The 9,305-nt window shown below is 27.1% G+C and overlaps 1 non-coding gene across 1 annotated transcript; it reads left to right on the top strand.

Moving 5' to 3' along the window:
- Positions 1–1,599: 1,599 nt before the first annotated feature.
- Positions 1,600–1,681, top strand: Trnas-gcu. The gene has a single exon. It is a non-coding gene; the product is annotated as a tRNA-Ser (tRNA).
- Positions 1,682–9,305: the final 7,624 nt, after the last annotated feature.

Raw genomic sequence — 9,305 nt, 5'->3', positions numbered from 1 at the left:
TGCTGGAACTTTTCAACGGAAATTTTTAATTAAAATAACATGACTTCCAGTTCACATCAGAAGTTATTATATAGTTATGTAGCTGGTACCTACGAATTCACCGCGGAGGTTTTGCTAGCAAACCCCATTTATATTCAGCATTTTAACAACCATAGTAATTGTTATATAACATATACTGCTAAGAATGTTGAGAATCAAACAAACTATTTTCAATTTGAGCAATTTTCTGGAACGTTTACAATCGTTCTGCAATCAAACCAGTTTGCAATAACAAATTCGAATTTATAACGGTTCGAACATCTTTAAAATCGAAATAGATAAAAATATTTATAACAATGTCTGAAATGTAATCAATTTAATACACCTAAGTACTCAATAAAGACTAAACGTAGTTAAAAAATCGCATTTAAAATAGTAGCAGTTTCTCTGGTTAAGCCTTATGCTCTCCTTTTCCCCCAAAGGAAAATTTCGAAAAATCCCTCTTAGTAAGCGTTTCCATTACATAGCGTAACTGTGTACCAAAATTCACCTTTTTAGATTCAGCGTTTTGCTGTGGGTGATGATGAATCAGTGACTCAGTCAGTCAGTCAGTCAGTCAGTGACTCAATCTGCAGTTAATCAGTCAGTCAGGACAAGCAATTTTATATGTTTAGATTCGGGCTTTCTGCCACTACACTCCACACTTATTGTTTCTTATTTTAGCTATCTAACTGCTTTCTCGCTATTAAGAAAACACAGAGAGACAGACGACAGTAACCAGAAAACCGTACATCCCCATGATTGCAGCTTAAATATAAAACTAATTCTATTTAAAAAGTAACTTATATAAAATACTAACCTATCACATCGTTAAAAACTAACAGCCAATCATATTTTTCTTTAAGAACATCAAGAAAATCAGTTATGAAGAATTTATACACTATTTATAGAATTTTAGTCTTTTTCAATTGTAAAGGACAAATTTTACAAAGTAGACATTTAAAAAATGCGATGACAGACTATAATATGAAGTGGAAAAAAAATGAAAGAAATTTCAGCTACAAAATAAAACTTCAAAGTTGTGAAAACAAGTGACAAGTTTACTGTAATGACGCAAACTTTACAAGCAAAAAATAATAATAATAAGATTGATTGGTTTATTTATAACGTATAAATGCTAATATCTAAAGGAAAGGAAAGCATATATTAATTAATTTCAGAAATTTATATGTATTATTTCATAATAATTGCATAGTATATAGTAGTATAATATAGTGTATACTATAATTGGGCTGCAATTTGAAAAAAATGTAGACCTATAAATTTCCACTGTCCTGTCTGATGTCAATTCAAATATTTTACCCAGAATGAAGTTAGATAGACGACTGGCATGGCTCTTTTGCAGTTAGGAAAAGTATGATGTACAGGGGCACGCCACTAATTCGAGGTGGAGAGCATATTTTTTAAATTAAATAAATTAAAAATTGCAGCCAAGCATTGTGACTGTCACAATAAATGATTGTTCGTTTGTATATATTAAATTATTATATTTTATAAAATTTTTAAATGTCTAAAAAGTATCCTTTTGAAAATATCTCTAATATACAATACACAACAGATGACGAGGTGGCCGAGTGGTTAAGGCGATGGACTGCTAATCCATTGGGTTCTGCCCGCGTGGGTTCGAATCCCATCCTCGTCGTTTTTTTAAATTTTTTCCTTTCTTACACTAATGTATTTATTATTTCTCTACTTATGCTGTGAATTAGTAAACCATGGCCTGAAGTGTAGTTATTCACTTTTCGTGTTACCCAAAAAGTATGTTCAAGTTTAGAAAATTCTATGAGATTAATTGAATATTGGGGTTTAACAAAGAACAAGTTTTGTGTAATCCAGTTTTCACTTCAAACATTTTTTAGAAAGATTGTCAAATATATATATACACAAATTTATGGATAAATTCTTAATACAAATTCTCTGAAAGCCATAAATGTAATATAAATTCAATTCGACATCATTATACAAAAATCAAGTATTTTAAATAATTTACACGTAAGATGAAATAAATTAAATATACTTTTTTATATTATCTATTAAATTAATTTATAAATATACATAAAATATATAAAAGTTTCTAAGTCTATGTCAGTGCTATATTAGTATATATTATCTACATCGATAATCAATAGGCACGCTGACTAATGCAAGTTATTTTTATATATTAGTAAGATAAAATTTAAATTATTATTTTTTAAATTTTTTTCTTAATTTATCAAATAAAAGATTTTAAAGAAATTATTTATTATAATAAAAAATCTTAATAACATTATAATACATGTTTAACTATAATCGTTTGAAGAATTTTATTGTATTTTAATGATATCAATAAAGGCAGCAGGGACTTACTTATCAGAAGGTGCTTTGCGGTGCTGCAACACTCCTTCATATCAAAGTGCATGAGTTAAATGGTATACAGTCACCTTATACAAAAAGGTGTAAATTGATATTTCTCACAAATATATATCGAAAAGTGTGGAACACAAACTAAGGTTAACTATATATAAATTCAAAATAACTGTATTCTCTGTAATTTCTAGTAAAAATCAGGTATGTAATGATTTTNTTCACTATCTATTAATGGAAAATCAGTTATTCAATATGCATTCACTTATTTGATTAATTAGCATTCTTTGAATTTTATCATGGTGACAAACATAGTCATTACTCATAACTTCAACACATCAGCACAACTGAGAACTTTACTTATGAAAAACTGTGCTGTAGAGTATCAAAACTTTTCAATACGTATAGTTTGACGAAGATTTAATCATAAAACTATTTTTATATTCTCCAGATTTATTTTTTGATGCTGAATTAATTCTTTCAATTTATATTATTATTACTTTTGGATCCTCTTATACTTAATGTAAATGTTATTCCTTTGGCGCATATAATTTTAATTTGTATTTAAATTTTGAATCAGTATTATTATGCATATCTTTCTTGAAAATATTCAGAATAACCGTATCGTTATTTCCAAAATAATTTACCAAAATTGTCTTAGATGTTTTATAATTAACTTTTAACGTATCGAGCAGCTAATTAAATGTTGTTTTAGTTAATAATAATAAAATATTCTGAAATTGAACCTGTCTCTTTGATTAAACAATCTTTTCAGTAACTTGGGAATAATACTCGGAAATCTTTATTCATGAGGTTATGATCTAAAAATACAATCGATTGAATAACTTATCTATAATATCTGTAAATAGCTTGTTCTTGGGATGATTATCCATAATTTAGGGATGAATGAATGTGTAAGTTATAAGAGATTTATATAAGTTTGTTTGGTTAATTTATAAGGAATTTGCCCTTAAAAAAAAGCTTGCTATTTTAACGTGTCACAGATATTTCCAATGAAAGTTAACAACCCTATCGCTATGTTCAAAATAATTTGTTAAAATTCGCAAAATCCAACAAATATTTGACATTTAATATGTTTTATCGGAAAACAGATAAGAAACAGTTTAATTTTTCATGAATTTTTAAATATTCTAATATTAGATAAGGAAACATTATTTTTATTTCGAACAATTTTTGAAAGTTTTTACTTTGAAATGAATTCATTTAATTACCTTTTTAAGCATGGTAAATACGTGCAATTATTTTTTTTGTCATGGTTATTAGCTCAATATGAAGTAAATCATGAAGTTTACACCGACATTTTTGTACAGTTTAATTATTTCATTTTTTAAAAACTAAATAAGTTTTTAAAATATGCATCTATTAGCTTTATCAATGTTGTATTTTTAAGTTTAATTTTCTCGCATTTATCAATAATTATAAGTATAGAGTTATAAAAGATAATAGTTATAGTATATGAAATAATTATTTTATTTTTCTCTGTATATATTCTTTTATGTAATAATTAACAAATCCAGAATAAAGTACATATATGCATGTAGTTTATCGTTTACTATTATAACAGATTAATAAAATATATTTTAAAAATATTAAATTAATTCTAATTAAATTAATGCTTTTTAAATGTGATTTTTTGGCCTGCAATTTTTTAATTGCTGATCTATACATTCCCATCGTCTGTCTGTCTTTCCTTAATCTCGAGAACAGTGCCAGATAGATAAAATTCGAGTCTAAATGTGAAATCATAGAGTCAGAAGGTCCCGATTATCTATATAGAAACTTCCTGTTTTCACAAGAAATCACGTTATTTTAATTCAAACATTTTCTCTTGAATGCAGTTAGATACATGACCGAATTGACTCTATTCTAGCAGGAAAAATATGATGTACAGGAGCACGCCACTACTAATTTGGGGTGAAGAGCATATATTTTAAATTAAATAAATTTAAAATATGATTAAAAATTGCAGCCAGGCATTGTGACGATGTCAAAATAACTTTTGTTCGTTATTTGTAACGTTATATGTAAGCTTCAATATAATTTACACACAAAAACATGGGTGTAATTCAATAATCATTACTGAGAGTTATCAATAAATGATATTTAAACTTTATTTTCTTATTTACGTCACCACACAAAAATGAACAGTACTTTACATAAATTAAAGTATTTAAAAAATTATTTATTTAAATATTATAAATTTATTAAAATAACTAAATTTTTAAATACATCAAACAGATTTTTATCGTAAGAAAGTTTGAGTTTGGCTAGTTTTATGAAAGGAAAACTAATGTTTTAAAGATAAGTGTGATACATGGTAAACAACTTTGAAATTCGTTCAGTATACCGTGGGACTTAAATAAATCACATATTTTAGAATTCGTTCAAAAACTTTTTAAAATTTGGAATAATTTATCATAAAAAATTTCAGAAAAATATTTAAAAATTCTAAATTATGGAAAGTAACGTTTTTAAACTCTTCCCGCCACTAAGATGGCCTTTTTAGAAAGTCCATTATGGTGTCTGCCAGGCTCACAATAGTGATTGTTTGTTTGGGCGATTTGCTGAGGGAATGTCTTCCGAGAGGACCATCTATGGGTAACTGGCTCCTATTTAGTGTTACCAACGTGAAGAAAACCCGACAAATTTTACATTGCCAGCCCGTTGGAGAGGCGCGAACCCACGACCAATTAACAATATTTATTTCTTTTATTCACTCGGCCACTGGTGAGCCCTGGTGGCGAGTATAAGCGGACGGATCACCCCTTCGAAAAATTTCTGGGGTATTTCCGACCCGACCAGATTAGAATCCGAATCCTCAGAGCGCTAAGCATCCTGCTTAACCACTCGGTTACCAAGCCGTCGAATATTAAAAGTAATAATGTATAGTAGAGCATCGATTATCCGACCCCCGATCAACCATCGCATCGGTTAATTGACGGCGTTCTAATCGGCAAATTCAAATGTCCACTAGTGATGTGGCGCTACAACATTTGGCTATGTCTTGGCTACTTTAATATTATTTTTGTTAAATTTTTGCGTGTTTTAGCTGGCAACACTGGCTCGACCATGAAAGGAAGCCAGTATTTAAACGAGGTTTAATTTTCTAATTTTTAACGATACAATAGCGACGAATATTATTTTTAAAAATTTTTTGTTAGGCTTAACATCGATGAAAATTCAACGCGAAGTAGGTTAATAGCGATATACTAATATACTAATTACATGAGATATACTAATATACTATACTAATAATGTATTTTTTCATATTTTTCGGTTATCCGACCAACCCCAGTCCCCAATTGAGTCGGATAATCGATGCTCTACTGTAAAGTTAATATACTCTAAGCATGGCACTGTATAATTTCGAAATGTGATTTCGTCTCATTATATATAATATTGAATTCATTGAAAATCAAAATAATCCGAGTAAATCTGTTAATTAACGAAAGATATTTTTATTCGAAAGTTTACAAGTTTTTGTGTATTTTAATTAAGCTTCACTTATTTGAAAGAACAAAACTAATAGTTAATCCTTGTAAGATGTATTTGAAAAACAAGTATTGACCATCAGTTCGACATGAATTTGAAGAGTCAACTGAATTCACTTCAATTTAAGTTTAGAAAAACGTAATAAAACAGTATATTTTCTTTTATTACTGTTTCTTTACTGAGTTACTCTTCACCAGGGCTGGATTTGGACACGTTATGGTCCTAAGCTATATCAGGCCCTTCAGCCTATGAACTTTACATGCATGTTTAAATCTGTAAGAATTGGGTATTCAACATGTAACTGAAGCTTTTTTTAATATTAATCCAAATATTTCCAGGATGGTTTCATCGAATAGAAGCACCAATCCAACGTAAGCAGTATCGAAAGTTACCATTGATGGTGGTTCTTATATTCAATAGGATCGAGGAATAGGGTTGCCTGAGTGAGGGTTAATTCATAACATTCAAATATTTTATTCTAGAAGTAATTATACAGTATTTTAAGAAGTTTACATTTTAGTTATTGGTTTCTATTCTTCATTCTGTAAATCTTTGATGCTACAAAATAAAACAAATTCTTTCAAAATTCGAACTGGAAAAGTATTTAATTAAGGCAGAAAATTTTCTAATTAGTTTCATTAATTTAATCGTGTTAAATAATTGCTAAATTAAGACAATTAACTTTTATTTTTTTATAATAAAAATGCATTTATAGATTTTAAAATCAGTCATAAATATTTAAATATCAAATTTAATAATAAAACATCATTATATTAACGTATACAATAGATTTTAATATTTTAGATTTATTATGTTAAAGAATTTTATAATGTTTTCAGAGTTAAAAATTTTTAATTTTTGGAAATATTTAAATTATTTTTATAAATTAATATTTAATGCTATGGAACATGATTACTAGTTTGAAGAGTAGGGAGTTGCCTTAATCTTTATGGAATTTATGCAAATATTATCCTAGATAATTACTTTATTATAATTTATCTTATTAATTTGATAAATTATATGGCAACACAATACATTGACATCTTTCAAGAGGTGGTGCCTCCTGGGAGAACTTTCTATGGGTAACTGTCTCCTGTTAGGTGCTACACACGTGAATAAAATCCGAGAAATTCCACGTTAGTCATGCGTGAACAGTGCCAGATTTACCTTCGAAGGACCCTAAAACAATTTCAATTGTCGGGGTCCTTTCCAACTAAAAAAAGAAGAAAGGCAGAAATTGAAGGTAGAATTAAACTCACTTACAATTAAAATAGAGTTTATTACGTAGTTTATCATGCATACTACAATTTCTTTCGATTCTTCTCACCCGTAAACTGCTCAATCACATCATCAAAAGACAATTTCTGCAATTTATCATTCTCAATAAACATAAGGCTTAAATCTGACAGTTTCTCTTGCTTTAATGTTGTATGCAAATAATTTTATACACACTTCAGTGTACTGAAGGACTTTTCACTTGAACAGTTTGTTATTGATAATGTTAAAAATAGCTGCACAATGCTTTACAACAATTTGTTCTGAGTTATCTTCGTAATTCAACGAGAAAATTTAACAAAAATTAAATAAATAAAGAGGCCCTTTCAGTGCAGGGCTCCAAGTATAAACATTTACATTTTATTATAAATCAAAATGAAGGAAAAATATCATTCTTAGAATGTGAGATTACTTATAAAATTCAAGGTTTTTTCACTTAAAAGTTATATTTTTCATAATTAGATTTTTAACTTTATGAATCTGACTACTGTTCTGATTAAAAATACAATAAATCTTTAATAAAGTAATTAATAAAAATTTCAATCAAGCAGCTTTTAATACTTAAAACGACACATGAATGTTATTTACGTTAAGCTAATTTATGAAAAATTAAAAAAAACAAATTATTTTAGTACGAAATATAATTAAATTAAAGTTTCAAAAAAGTTGTGTGTGCAAAATTAAGAAATTAATTTGCAAATTTATCGATAAAAAAGTAATATATAACGCGAAATGAAGGAAAAAAATAAACCTACGCAATAACGAAGTTATGAAATCTTTTAAGGAACTTTGACGTTAGAGATAAAATTTTTATTAAAATTTTAAGTGATGAAGGTTAATAATCTTTGAGAAAAATTAAAAGTTTTAAAACTTAAAACTTTGGAGTTTTTAAATAAAAAAAAATAAAGATATTCTGGATACTTCCTGAACTTCGACTACTCTATACAAATACAGTTATCGACTTAATTCATCTTAGACTTATAAAATCATCAACAACAAATCGTAAATTCTAATATTTGTTATTAAAAAGTTTTCAACTTTTCTACTTAATTTAAGTATTGATTTATTTTCCAAGTCGGAATTATTCTACATTAAATTTTTATATTTATTAAAACAATCTGCAAAGTTTTCTAGCTATTCCCTAAAGTATATTCATTCTATTTTTCTATTTTCGAGGAGTGTTCTTTTGCGAATAATTACTTTTAATTTAATTGTTTTAGAATAAATCTGACTCTCGTAGATAAAAACATAATTAAATGATAAACTAAATTAAGTTTTTTTATTCGCTTATTCATTAAATATTTTATACACTTCGTTATTTCTGATCGCTGTCCTCCTTGGGAATCAATTGTATTATTATACTTCGTTTAGACCGTAAATATTAATGAATTAATAATTAGTTTGTTCAAAATTCATGAATTTTCTGATAGAAAAACACGTATTTTCTTATATATTTTTCTATTGAATAATTAATTACGATATTGATAAATGTTTTCACTTTGTGTAATTACTATTACTAAGCATTTTTTAAGAATTATTATTATTAATTTCAGTCACTACTGAGATGATAATTTGCATATCTCTTTGATATTGGTGTAAAAATATATTTTTTTCTGGTTTCTATATAAATAATACATGCACTCTTTTGTAAATGAAGACATATGAAAAAAGTAATTAGTTCTGACAATAGAACCATAAGCTACACCAGAAAAAATGTTGATTGACATTGCTTCTAATCTATATAAAACTTTGTTTTAATTGCAATTAAATAAATAAATCTTAATAAATAAATTTATATTTATTTATTGAGACTAAAAGCAATAAATAATTATTATATAAAGTATAATACAAGTTTAAGTATAAGAAATAATTCATTCAAATATGCAAGTAAGCAAGCAATTCAATGAAAAACTTTTACGTAAAATATTAATTAAATTTTTTAAATAAAATATTCTAAGTGAATTAATTATATTTTTGAAACAGAACAAAAACAAAATGCCCGGAAACTGTATCGCACTTGCATTGTGTCTAGTCCTGATTTTGGCTACTGTGACACCATTGACTTCTACTGCTGCTGTAAGACAGTCTGCCAGGTAAGGATGTCAAATAAATTTTTCTATATTTTATATTAATAA

The sequence above is a fragment of the Centruroides sculpturatus genome, unplaced genomic scaffold (genome assembly GCF_000671375.1).
Source record: "Centruroides sculpturatus isolate CEXI.00-Female unplaced genomic scaffold, Cexi_2.0 scaffold853, whole genome shotgun sequence".
Taxonomy (NCBI): domain Eukaryota; kingdom Metazoa; phylum Arthropoda; class Arachnida; order Scorpiones; family Buthidae; genus Centruroides; species Centruroides sculpturatus.
Note: the sequence above shows the minus strand (reverse complement) of the source record. Positions and strands in the feature narration are given on the sequence as shown.